Here is a 13527-nt window from a genome sequence, read left to right on the forward strand (position 1 = left end):
CCATCCGACAACCCCTTCTGACCTCACCCCATCTCCCTCTTCCGACTCCGGTCTCTCTCGTCTGCCGACACCAACGCTGACTCCTTTCAGGTAACCCCCGACTCCCCTCTCTCTTTCCTTTTTTGCCAGCTGGTGAGCCTCTTTCTTTCCCTCCATTTCCTTTTTTGCTAGAGAAGGGTTGAGCCCCTTAACTGTCTCTCGGTCTTACGGGATGCAAGGGAGGGGATCGGTCCCCTCCCTATTCTTTTTTCTCCAGGAAGGGGCCGATCCCCCTCCCCGTCTCCCTGTCTTACGGGATGTGAGGGAGGGGCTCGCCCCCCTCCCTGTCTCCTTGTCTTACGGGATGCGAGGGAGGGGCTCGACCACCTCCTTGTTCTTTTTTTGCCAGGGAGGGGTCGAGCCCCCTCCCCATCTCCCTGTCTTACGAGATACGAGGGAGGAGCTCGCCCCCTGCTTGTTCTTTTTTTGCCAGAGAGGGGCTGAGCCACCTCCTTGTCTCCATGTCTCCCTATCTTACGGGATGCAAGGGAGGGGCTCAACCCCCTCCCTGTTCTTTTTTCGCCAAGGAGGAGCTGAACCGCCCCTCACTGTCTCCCTGTCTTACGGGATGCGAGAGAGGGGCTCAGCCTCCTCCCTGTTCTTTTTTTGCACCCCTCCCTGTCTTACAGGATGCGAGGGAGGGGCTCGTCCCCCTCCCTGTCTCCCTATCTTACGGGATGCGATGAAGTAGATTATTTTATATTATAATGTTTTGTATATTTGTGCTTTGCAGGTACGTAGCTGAGCTAATTGCGCGATGCTTAGTGCTACGCATCTCATGCGGTTAAAAATGCAATGCAAAAAGAAATAAGAAAAAAATGCAAAAGCAAAAGAAATGCAAATCGGGTAAATACCCGTGGTGAGTAAGTGATGCAAGCGCACCACAGGTTATTTAATTTCTTGGATGCAACACTTTTTTGTTCACACACTCACTTAGTTGTGAATATCTAAGACTGCTTTGATGGAGTTTAGAGATCATGCTGAGCATGATTTTAATGTATGAAAATAAAAGTGTTTTTATTTTTGGAGTTCGGATTCCATATTAGTCATGGTAGCAGTTACCAGGATATTGGAGTGTGTTTGTTATAGGTACATGTTTGACATTGTTTTGATATGAATGATTTGAATATATTACAATGTTTGATGTGACTATATCCATGCTTGCATGAAGTTATTTTCAATTTGATTATGCCTTTCGTGTAAAATTGTATCATGAAAACATGCTTCAAATGAATGTATCATGTTATGAATGGTTTTGCACATGAAAATGAATGATAAGTTATCAATGCTTCAAACATGCTTCAAATGAATGGTTTTGCACATGATAAGTTATCAATGCTTCGAGCTAGTAAAATACATTTTGTAATACATACCTTATGTTTGATGTGAATAATTTAAATGATTTGAATGTATTGAAATGTATTGCAATAATGTGAATATATTGCAATGTTTGATGTGAATGATTTAAATGATTTGCACTATATTGCATCGATTTGATGTGAATGATTTGAATAATTTGAATATATTGCAATGTATTATAATGATTTGAATGTATTGCATGAAGTTATTTTTGATTTGATTATGTATCCATGAAGATATAGAGTTGTGTAACTGATCCAAATAAAATTTTTATTTGTTAAAATATGGTTTGTGGAGGTCACAGTGGTCGAGCACCCAGTGGTAGCCAGTCTCAGCCTTCATCTTCACGGGCAACTTTGATAGGTATATCATTTAACTAATTGTATACTTGATTAGTTTAAATGTGCATTGTGTGAATTTCTAACTCAATTTTCTATAGATGATGTTTCGTCTGCACATGACCCACCTATATCATTTATTCATACACGTCATGAGACAACGCCGGATGCAGGGCCTTCTCAGTCTGACACACGACGACTCATTCAAATAGTGTATATCGATAGTCGATCGTATATATTTCATTGTCACTTGTCCAATACTTATCTTATAAATACTGTATACCAACAATTGATTGTTAATGTGTATCGACTCATGTGCAGCACGAGGTTCAAGCCATAAGAAGTAGTACGAGAAATTAGGAAGTCACTACTGCAACATCTGCCAGGACCAGTCGCTCAATAAAAAGAGTACCCCAAGAAGGTGTTAGAAAGATTATTGTCCTCATTCATGGTAAGCAAACATTTATCATAACTAATGTGTTTCATATTTAATTTTTTGTTATAGTCATGTGTGTTAACTTTTTGAAAGTATTTGTAGGCTTCGCATCGCTTCGCAACTGCGAACGAGGAGAAAGATGCGAGGGTAGTGTGGCAAAAGGTGATTGTCAATCGATTTGCCGACATGCTGCATAATATGAAGATTGCAACAATAAAAGCAGATGGTGGGATAGATGATTCACTGCAGTGGAAGGGCCATGGCCTTTCTACTATCAGGAGAGATTATTGGGAGGGAATGTGCAACAAATGGGCGAGCAATGAATTTTGAAACCGCTCATCAAAGGCTGCACAAAATCGAGCGAAGATGCCAATGTTCATCTACACACAGGTGGATCTAGGACTTTTGAGAGCCAACAGAAGAAAATGATAACTCATCAATATATATTGTCAACTTTTTAAGTATTTCTTCATACTTTTTAATTGGTTTTTTTATCATTTAACCTTGCAGAAAACATAAAAAAGAGGCATTATGCCTTACAAGGATGTGTTTGTTGAAACACATAAACATAAGAACACAAAAAAGTTTGTATCAGAGAAGGCGAGAGCGACATCGGTATGTATTTATTGTATTAATAAACATTATAATATACAAGTTACTATGAATTACAATATCATAAATATTGTAATTCTTAATTATTAATTCATATTATAATCATTACTTTGTAGGAGTCATACGAGCAACAGATGGTAGAGCGATATGACTATGACTCCACTCAGCATCCGCCTTTTGATTCTGCAGGATGGGTGACTGCAACCGGTGAACCCAAAAAGGGTCGTGTGTTCAGGTTTGGGAGTAACATAAACACCACACCAGTCGTTGCCTTTTGTAGTTAGGGCTCTTAGAGTTCTCGCGCCAACATCAACTCTCATCGTCTGATTGACCATGCTATATCTTGGGATGGTGTCTGTTAGCGTCTTGAGGATAAAATGCGGGACTTTTTACATGAAGTCATTCCCAACCTTGCCCATAATGAGTTGTGCAACTTTTTTTGGGATAAGAAAACTTTGTCTGAATTCAACATGAGCTCCGGTGCCCATCAAGTATAAAGATTCATGTAATTTATTTCATGTCACTAGATTTTAAGCTACTATATGCATGATGGAACACATATAAGCATGATTTCATCACTGTAAAAAATTTTGACTGCCATATAACACATATATGCATGATTAAATCACTATGAAAGTTTTTTGACAACCTTAGAACACATACAAGCATTCTTTCATCACTATGACAACTTAAGAATACATATGAGCATGATATTAGCATATATGAAAGTTTTTTGACTACCTTATAACACATATATGCATGATTGAATCAATATGAAAGTTTTTTGACAACCTTAAAACATATATATGCATGATTGAATAACTATGAAAGTTTTTTTACTGACTTAGAACACATATGGGCATGATTGAATCACTATGGAAGTTTTTTGACAACCTTAGAACACATATGAGCATGATATTAGCATATATGAAAGTTTTTTGACTGCCTTATAACACATATATGCATGATTGAATCAATATGAAAGTTTTTTGATAACCTTAGAACACATATATGCATGATTGAATCACTATGAAAGTTTTTCGACAACCTTAGAACACATATAAGCATGATTTCATCACTATAAATTTTTTTACTGCCTTAGAACACATATATGCATGATTGAATCACTATGAAATTTTTTTACTGCCTTAGAACACATATATGCATGATTAAATCACTATGAAAGTTTTTTGACAACCTTAGAACATATATAAGCATGATTTCATCACTATGAAAGTTTTTTGACTGCCTTATAACGCATATATGCATGATTGTGATACATAACACATTTATTTGACAACCTTATAAACATTATACGCATGCGTGAATCACTGTGACATTTTTTTGACAACCATAGAACACATATCTACATGATTGAATCACTATGAATTTTTTTTTGTCAGTCTTAGAACACATATATGAATTTTGTTATTGTCCTTCACTTTATTGGTAGTCTATATGTCATTCAACCATTTACTTTGATTGCATTAGACTAGGTGCATTGAATATAATTTATTTCATTATATTTTGTTTATCAATACTAACATTGTGGTTCTCTGGTAGGATTCTGGAGATGATCAGCGTAGAGGAGCTGATAGAGGCATGGATGGAGGGGCAGATCAAGACAATGAAGAGGATGATGCTCCGAATCTTGGCGAGGATTAGATTCATCGGTTTAATTTGTTTCACGTACTTGTAACTAATTAGAACTTGGCAAGGACTGTATTGTAACTTATAACTTGTGTTAAATTTGTTTTATCTGCTTTGTATATGTATTTTTTATGTGTACTTTGTTTTTTATACACAGGTTATATAAATTGTATAACGAGAATTTTTTCTCGATATTCATATTTCAAAAAAAAAATAATAATTTGTGACGGATTTGCGATGGATATTATCCGTTACTAATATCCGTCGCCAATTTAAATCAGTCGATGTTTTGTGGCAGAATTTAATCTGTCACTAATCCCTCACTCAATTAGCGATGGACATTAGCAACATATATGTATTCATCGTTAAATTTTACTGATGAATTAGCGACAAAATATATTCCTTCGTAAAACCAAATCAGTCCTTATTTAGCGACGGATTAGCGACAAACATGATCCGTCACTAATTAATGACAGATTATGACAGATAAATTTTGTCATGTTTTGGCGACAAGGATTATGCGACGGCCAATTTCTATCATTATTTCATCGCTAAACACGTTAGTGATGGATTAACAACAGATAGCGTCCGTCGCTAATCCACATTTTTCTTGTGGTGTATTTTTTTGCAGACCTTATGAAGCATGCAAAAAAATTATGTTATTTATGTGGTCTTCTTTGTTAATTATAAAATCATAAATACCTTAAAAAATCATATATCTTATATAAAAATCATGAAAAATAGTGAAAACTTCATTTCTCATTTCTTTAACCCTCATTTAAATGTATGTTCACACATATTTCTTGTGGTCTTCACGAAGTGAGCAAAAACAAGTTTTGCAAACCTCCTTATAATAGTTACTTCCCAAATATGTTAGCAAAACTGCATATATTTGGTATCTATAGAATGTGATTTTCATGTTTGCAATTTTTTGTGGTATAAAAAGTGATTATCAACACCCAATGGCTATTTTCATATTTTATAAGATTTCTTTGTGGTCCCCAACTTACTTGATCTTGCGCAAAAAAAATTGGTGACTTTTCCAAAAAACTATTTCTAATTACTATTTTTTTGTGATTTATCATCCACACTTCATCGTTATATTTCGACGAAATTGGGTTCCCGGTTAATTACAAATGGATTCACGATCTCATATGCTTTAAACCGTGACAAGTTGATACCTGACATAAAAGGAAGGTAGAAAAAAAAGTATTTTTACCATAATTTACTAAAATCTGCCCGATGAAGTTTCACTGATCGAAAGGCGATACACACTTTTTTTTGTGGACCTCATGAAGCACACAAAAAATTATGTTATTTATGTGATCTTATCTGTTGTCATATAAAAAGCTATTATACGCACTTTAAGGCTATTTTTGTATTTTTTTTGTGGTCCCAAATTTGCTTGTTCTTGCATAAAAAAATTGGCAACTATTTTTTATCATTAGTTTTTGTTGATTCATTGGAAGCACTTCATCGTTGCATTCTCATGAGGTTGGGGCCCTGGTTAAGTCGAAAGAAACAATAATTAAAAAAGCTAAACTTACAAATGGATGCACAATCTCATAGTTTTGATACAGGACAGAAAAAGGTAAAAAAATAACATCTTTTCATAGTGATTCCCAAACAAATGGAGAATAAGATACACCATTAAAAGTTGAAAAAAAGAAGAGCTAATCACCAAACCAGTCACTATGGTCTAAGCTACCGAAAAAAAGGCAAAGGGACGAAGAGGACATAATTGAAAAGCTTGTCCAAGTGGTTGAAATTATCAAATCAAATGAAGAACAAAACCATTTGAAAATTAATGTGGTGTAATGGGTGTTTGTAGGGCATTAGGTGAAATATGACTAATAGGTTAAGCAACCATATTCCGGAGAAGCCAGAATTGATTAACTTGGAAAAATATCAGCCGCACACCATACTCTTTAGCTAAAACTCCTAGGTGTCCATTTATTTCATCAGTTTCACAGCATGGTTTTTTTATTAGGGAATGTACGTAGTTTTCATATAAGGGTGCTTCTATGGTGGTATGCCACCTTACACTATAAGAAATCTGCGGATTAGCGACAGACACTAAATGATAATCCATCGCAAATATGTCGCTAATTCGTTTAGCGACGGATTGACGATGACTTAGCCATGGATAGCGTTCGTCGTAATTTCCTAGTCGATAATTAGCGACAGAACTGATTTGTCGCTACTTTCGTCCCTAATTCACGATGGATTAGCGAATGTCATGATCCGTCGTTAATCTGTCACTAAATAATGACTGATTTGGTTTTGCGACAGATACATATCCGTCGATAATCCGTCACTAAAATTTCACGATGGATACATTTTCGTCGCTAAATTTCGTCGCCAATTTATTGATGGATTAGCGACGGATTACATTCCGTCGCAAAACATCGGCTAATTCAGTTTTTGAGACGGATTAATATTCGTCCCTAATCTGTTGCTATATTCATGACAGATTATATTTGTTGCTAATCCATCACAAAATAAAAAAATAAAAAAAATATAAATATCAAGAAAAAAATTCTCGTTATACAATTTATATAACATTGTATAAAAAATAAAGTACACATAAAAAAGACATATACAAAGTAGGTGAAACAAATTTAGCACAAGCTATAAGTGAAACAAATTTAACAACCCACTATAATCCTTGCCAAGTTCTAATTAGTTACAAGTGAACATATACAAAGAGTTTCATTTGAAACAACAAGTACGTAAAACAAAATCAACATATGAATCTAATCATCGCCAAGATTTGGAGCATCATACTCTTCATTGTCTCAATCTGCTTCTTCATCCATGCCTCCATCAGCACCTCTACGTTGATCATCTCCAGCATCCTACAAGAGAACCGAAATGTTAATATTGATAAACAAAATATAATGAAATAAATTATATGCAATGCATCTAATCTAAGGCAATCAAAGTAATATGGTTGAATGACACATAGACTAGCAATAAAGTGAAGGACATTAACAAAATTTAGATGTGTTCTAAGGCTGACAAAAAAAATTTATAGTGATTCCATCATGCAGATATGTGTTTAAAGGTTGTCAAAAAAATGTCATAGTGATTCAAGCATGCATATATGGTTTATAAGGCTATCAAATAAATGTGTTATGTATCACAATCATGCATATATGTGTTATAAGGTAGTCAAAAAACTTTCATAGTAATTAAATCATGCATATATGTGTTATAAGGCAGTCAAAAAACTTTTATAGTGATGAAATCGTGCTTATATGTGTTCTAAAGTTGTAAAAACACTTTCATAGTAATTCAATCATGCACATATGTGTTATAAGGCAGTCAAAAAACTTTCATAGCGATGACATCATGCTTATATGTGTTCTAAGGTTGTCAAAAAACTTTCATAGTGATTCAATCATGCACATATGTGTTATAATGCAGTAAAAAAACTTTCATAGTGATGAAATCATGCTTATATGTGTTCTAAGGTTGTCAAAAAACTTTCATAGTGATTCAATCATGCATATATGTGTTATAAGGCAGTAAAAAAACGTTCATAGTGATTGAAATCATGCTTATATGTGCTCTAAGGTTGTCAAAAAACTTTCATAGTAATTCAATCATGCATATATATGTTATATGGCAGTAAAAAAACTTTCATAGTGATGAAATCATGCTTATATGTGTTCTAAGGTTGTCAAAAAACTTTTATAGTAATTCAATCATGCATATATGTGTTATAAGGTAATCCAAAAAATTTCATAGTGATGAAATCATGCTTATATGTGTTCTAAGGTTGTCAAAAAACTTTCATAGTAATTCAAGCATGTATATATGTGTTATAAGGCAGTAAAAAAACTTTCATAGTGATGAAATCATGTTTATATGTATTCTAGGGTTGTCAAAAAACTTTCATAGTAATTGAATCATGCATATATGTGTTATAAGGCAGTCAAAAAACTTTCATAGTGATAAAATCATGTTTATATGTGTTCTAAGGTTGTCAAAAACTTTTATAGTAATTTAATCATGCATATATGTGTTATAAGGCAGTCAAAAAACTTTCATAGTGATGAAATAATGCTTATATGTGTTCTAAGGTTGTCAAAAAACTTTCATAATAATTCAATCATGCATATATGTGTTATAAGGCAGTCAAAAAACTTTCATAGTGATGAAATCTTGTTTATATGTGTTCCAAGGTTGTCAAAAAACTTTCATAGTAGGTCAATCATGCATATATGTGTTATAAGGCAGTCAAAAACTTTCATAGTGAAGAAATCATGCTTATATGTATTCTAAGGTTGTCAAAAAACTTTCATAGTAATTCAATCATGCATATATGTGTTATAATGCAGTAAAAAAACTTTCATAGTGATGAAATCATGCTTATATGTGTTCTAAGGTTGTCAAAAAACTTTTATAGTAATTCAATCATGCATATTTGTGTTATAAGGTTATCAAAAATTTTATAGTGATTCAATCATGCATACATGTGTTCTAATGCTAGCAATAAAACATTCATAGTGATTCAATCATTCATACCTGACGGGCACCAGAGCTCATGTTGAATGCCGACAAAGTTCTCCTATCCAGAATAAAGTTGCACAACTCATTATGGACAAGGTTGGGAATGACTTCATGTAAAAAGTCATGCATTGTGTCCTGAAGAAGCTGGCGAACACCATCCCAAGAAACAGCAGAGTCAATCGGATGATGGGAGTTGATACTGGCGGGAGAACTCTGAGAGCCCTGACTGCAGGAGGCAATGACTGGTGTGGTGTTCATGTTACTTTCAAACCCGAACACACAACCCTTTTGGGGTTCACCGGTTGCAGTCACCCATGCTGCAGGATCAAAAGACGGATGCTGAGTGGAGTCATCGTAATATTGCTCTAACATCTGTTGCTCGTATGACTCCTATAAAGTAATGATTACAGTATGAATTAATAATTAAGAATTACAATGTTTATGATAATGTAATTCTTGTAACTTGTATATTACAATATTTATTAATACAATAAGTACATACCATTGTCGTTCTCGCATTCTCTAATACGAACTCTCCCGTGTTCTTACGTTTATGTGTTTATTGTATTAATGGGATGAGAAGTCGGTGATGTCGTCGCTCCGGCGGCCTGCGGATGGGGAAGGAAGGAGGTGAGGAGAGGACTCGACGAGGGGGGAGGAAGAAGAGGAGGTCGGCGATGGCGCCGCTTCGGCGACCTGTGAATGGGGAAGGAAGGAGGTGAGGAGAGGACTCAGGGAGGGGGAGGAAGAAGAGGAGGTCGATGATGGTGCCGCTCCGGCGGCCTGCAGATGGGAAAGGAAGGAGGTGAGAAGAGGACTCGGGGAGGAGGAGGAAGAAGAGGAGGTCGGCACACGACGGTGGTCAGCGGTGGCACACAGCGGCGAGAGAGATGGAGTGAGGGAAGAAGGAAGAGGTGAAGGAGAGAACTCGGGAGGTGGGCAACAGGCGGTGACTGCGTGCAAGGGATGAAACAAAAAGGGGCTTGCATTAGGGTTTTACAAGGGAAATTAGCGACGGAAAAATTTCGTCTCAAAATCCATCGCCAATTAGCGACAAAGTAGCAACAGAAAAATTCTGTCGCTCATCCGTCACGAAGTTGCGACAGAGTTTGAGACAAAATTTTTTCGTCGCTAATCCATCTCTAATTAGTGACGGATTTTGAGACCGATTTTTTCCGTCGCTAATTCCGCAAGTAATTCCAATTTTAGGGACGGATAGTTTTTTCTAGATAATCCGTTGCAAATTTGTGACGAATTATTTTTTTTATAAACTTTCATCGCTAATTATCATTTTTCTTGTAGTGTTAGCGCACTTGATTTACATAGATCTATGCTCCAAATGCAAAATCTAACCTTTGAATTGTTTAACATGTTCTATTTGCTATTTTCATATGTTAAAGTTGAATGAAATATAATGTTTTATACCATTTCTACACCACCCTTATTTTCATGAATTTTGAACCATTGATTTTCACATTCTCAAAAATATGACCTTATGATTTACTAGACGCGATAAAACCTTCTAACATAGTAAATAAATTATGCTAAACACATATGTATGGTTAGGTCTATCATTTGGTAGCTTAGATCCATACAAACAATAGTGTGTACCATCATATGGTATCATGATATAAAACTACCACAGATTTTCCCATATAAAAGCATAATATTCTCAATCATAATATTTGTATACATCGTGGACTGTTGAATTTTAAAGCCTTTAAAAGATCTGCTTATACAATGCAATCAGACAATCTAAAACTGGTTTTTGGTAAACTGCACAGATCATATTCATAGAGTTTTTTTTACATTTATAACCCCAAGAAACTGCACCAGCACAGACATGGGCACTAGCTCAACTTGCTATACCTACAGTCATCGTGTTGGTGGCATAAAACTACGAAGCTATACAACCTATGCTATGTGTTGGCATATCTATGAGCTTGATCCACACACAAAAAAATGTGATGAAATGGGGTAATATTTCTACTAAGGGTTACATATAGTCAAGGGTACCATGAGATATTGAAATATTGTGATTCATTGCTATAACAAATATAACACACAAAAATCCTATTTGATTTTCCTGTCTTATTTCTGTTGATAATTTTCATCTGGTGTTTTTACTTTTTACCCAAAAAATATATTTTATGAAAATATCTATTGAACCCAATTTCTAAACTAATGGATATAAGCGCATTCAAAATTCCTGAGGAATTATATTTGTGAAGGACATGGAGGATAAAATGATGTTTTCTTTTGTTTTTGAGTTATTTTTCAAAAAAAAAAAGCATGGAGATACCATTTTCCAAAAAAACAAATGCTTTGAAACTTGGAATAGTAGCGATAGGGTGACCAATAATAGATCCTAAAATCAGAAAAGGGGAATATATAGAACTGATAGAAATGATGGAGGAGATTCAAGGAAAATCCAAATAAATTTTTACAGAGCAATAGAATGCCAACCTTATGAAATTCTTTTCGCAGCTCAACAAATCATTTTCCTTGAGAGAGAAGCCAAAGCCTGTCTGGATCCAACTTCAGGGTGTTGGTTTCAGGGTTGGGACTAGGGTTGTCAACGGGTCGGTTTTACTTGGACCTGACCCGAACCAAACCTTATAGGGTCCGAGTATGGTGACAAATAAAAAAACTTGATTAAGACCCAAATCTAGACACAAAGGTCTGATTAATACATGGACTCATGTATAGTTTATGAAATTTTATACCAGACCCGGGCCCGACCCGAGTTCTGATTAAGACCCACAAATTTTCAATATAAAAGTGATAAAAGATATTATTTTAGGTTTGGGTCTTGTTCATGTAGTTCTTATCGGGTCCAGGTATGGTTTCTTTTATAGTTGACCTGATTAATGTAATGCTCCAAAATTTTAGAGACTTAAAACTTTCACAAATATATATTTTTTAAACATAATGAAAGTCATTTTAAAATAAAAATATATTTTGATATTTGGGCCCGTCAGAGGTTAAAAAGTAACAAAAACTAAAATACAATGTTTATTTCAAAAAATATTTTATTCCATTGAATGAATATCAGAGTTTATACAGGCCAAAAACAATAAAGACTCATAGAGAAATCAAATTAACATAATCTAAATCAAAATTTTAGTTGAGTACTTGTGTACTGTAGTATATGTTTGTTCATCTCTGTGAACCTGAATTTTTTTAAATAAAACAAGTGAGACAACTTAATGTTAAAGTACGCATTAGTAGACCTCTATAAAATCTTCAGTATGTACAAAATTATGTGCACAAAAATATAGTACACCTCTCATATGTCATAATATATATGCATAAGATACATCTCTTTTATGTGTTTTACTGCAATCACAATTAAATACATATTCATATTTCATTTCATATAGTAATATCTTTAACTGAACCAAATCTAATTATTGTGATTAATTAAATGATCATAAAAAATTGCTTGCATCTCACAATCCCTTATGATTTATGTTTATGACTAAAATAATGTAATTTAAATAATCAATTTAAACAATTAATTAAACAAATAATTATGTATCTACATGCTTAGTCTATATGCATGAACCATATTATTATCTTTTAAATTTAATTATTTTTGCATTAAATATTATGCTAACAAACATTTCACAGAATTAAGTGACTATCTTGATTCAATATCCGAGATACCACTAGCTCGATACATTGTAAGTATTCATACCTTTAGGGAGTATTTATTCACACATTTCATTTTACATTTTACCCTTGGCTAGTAGAGACGTTGTCTCTAGAGTCAAGGAACCTTCATCAAAGATTCTCGTGACTGGCTACAATCGCAATACAACTGCTAAACACACATACATAGTTGTTGGACTACCTGCTCTTTCAGCCGAGCTTGAAAATCTCCCTAATCCATTGTGGTTGAGGGAAATGATCCATTGTCCTTTAGATTTCTTAATCTTGGATTTTCATCGTCATAGGGATTCTAATATTGGATTTTTATGCTCACGGGAAATTTTATCTAGATTACCTAGTATTGTAAATTACTCTTCATAGAGACAATTGAAAATTTCACCTGATTGGTGCTCGGTTCACATTTCACTGACTTACTCATCTACCATTTTTCAATGTGACAAGCTCCAAATCATTAGTGCAACTTTTATTATCTTTTTGAGATCATATTTTCAATGCATGCCATTTTTAAAATAAATATAACATGCTTAAAATTTTATAATAGTTGCACTTTTGGGTTAATAACCACAAAACTTTTCATGCTATTAAAAATGCATCAATATATGGTTAGAATATTTACTATAATTGTAATTAAATACAAACATCATGAATTATTAATATGAGGCATACATTCAATCAAGAATGGATCTCTAGATAATTCTAGAATCCTAGGTTAGCACTTATGTCTTAACCAGAATTTTGCATATGTATGCTCATCTTAGCTACATATTACATATAAGTCTCATAAAATTATTTTAATTAAATTACGGCTCTGAAGTCATGATTCTTGTAAATAAGAGTGTGAGATGTTTTCAATTATATTAAGAAAAATAGTGTCATAACCTCAGGGCCTACTATTTTATT

The sequence above is a fragment of the Nuphar pumila genome, chromosome 11 (genome assembly GCF_984573655.1).
Source record: "Nuphar pumila chromosome 11, dmNupPumi1.hap1.1, whole genome shotgun sequence".
Lineage (NCBI taxonomy): Eukaryota > Viridiplantae > Streptophyta > Magnoliopsida > Nymphaeales > Nymphaeaceae > Nuphar > Nuphar pumila.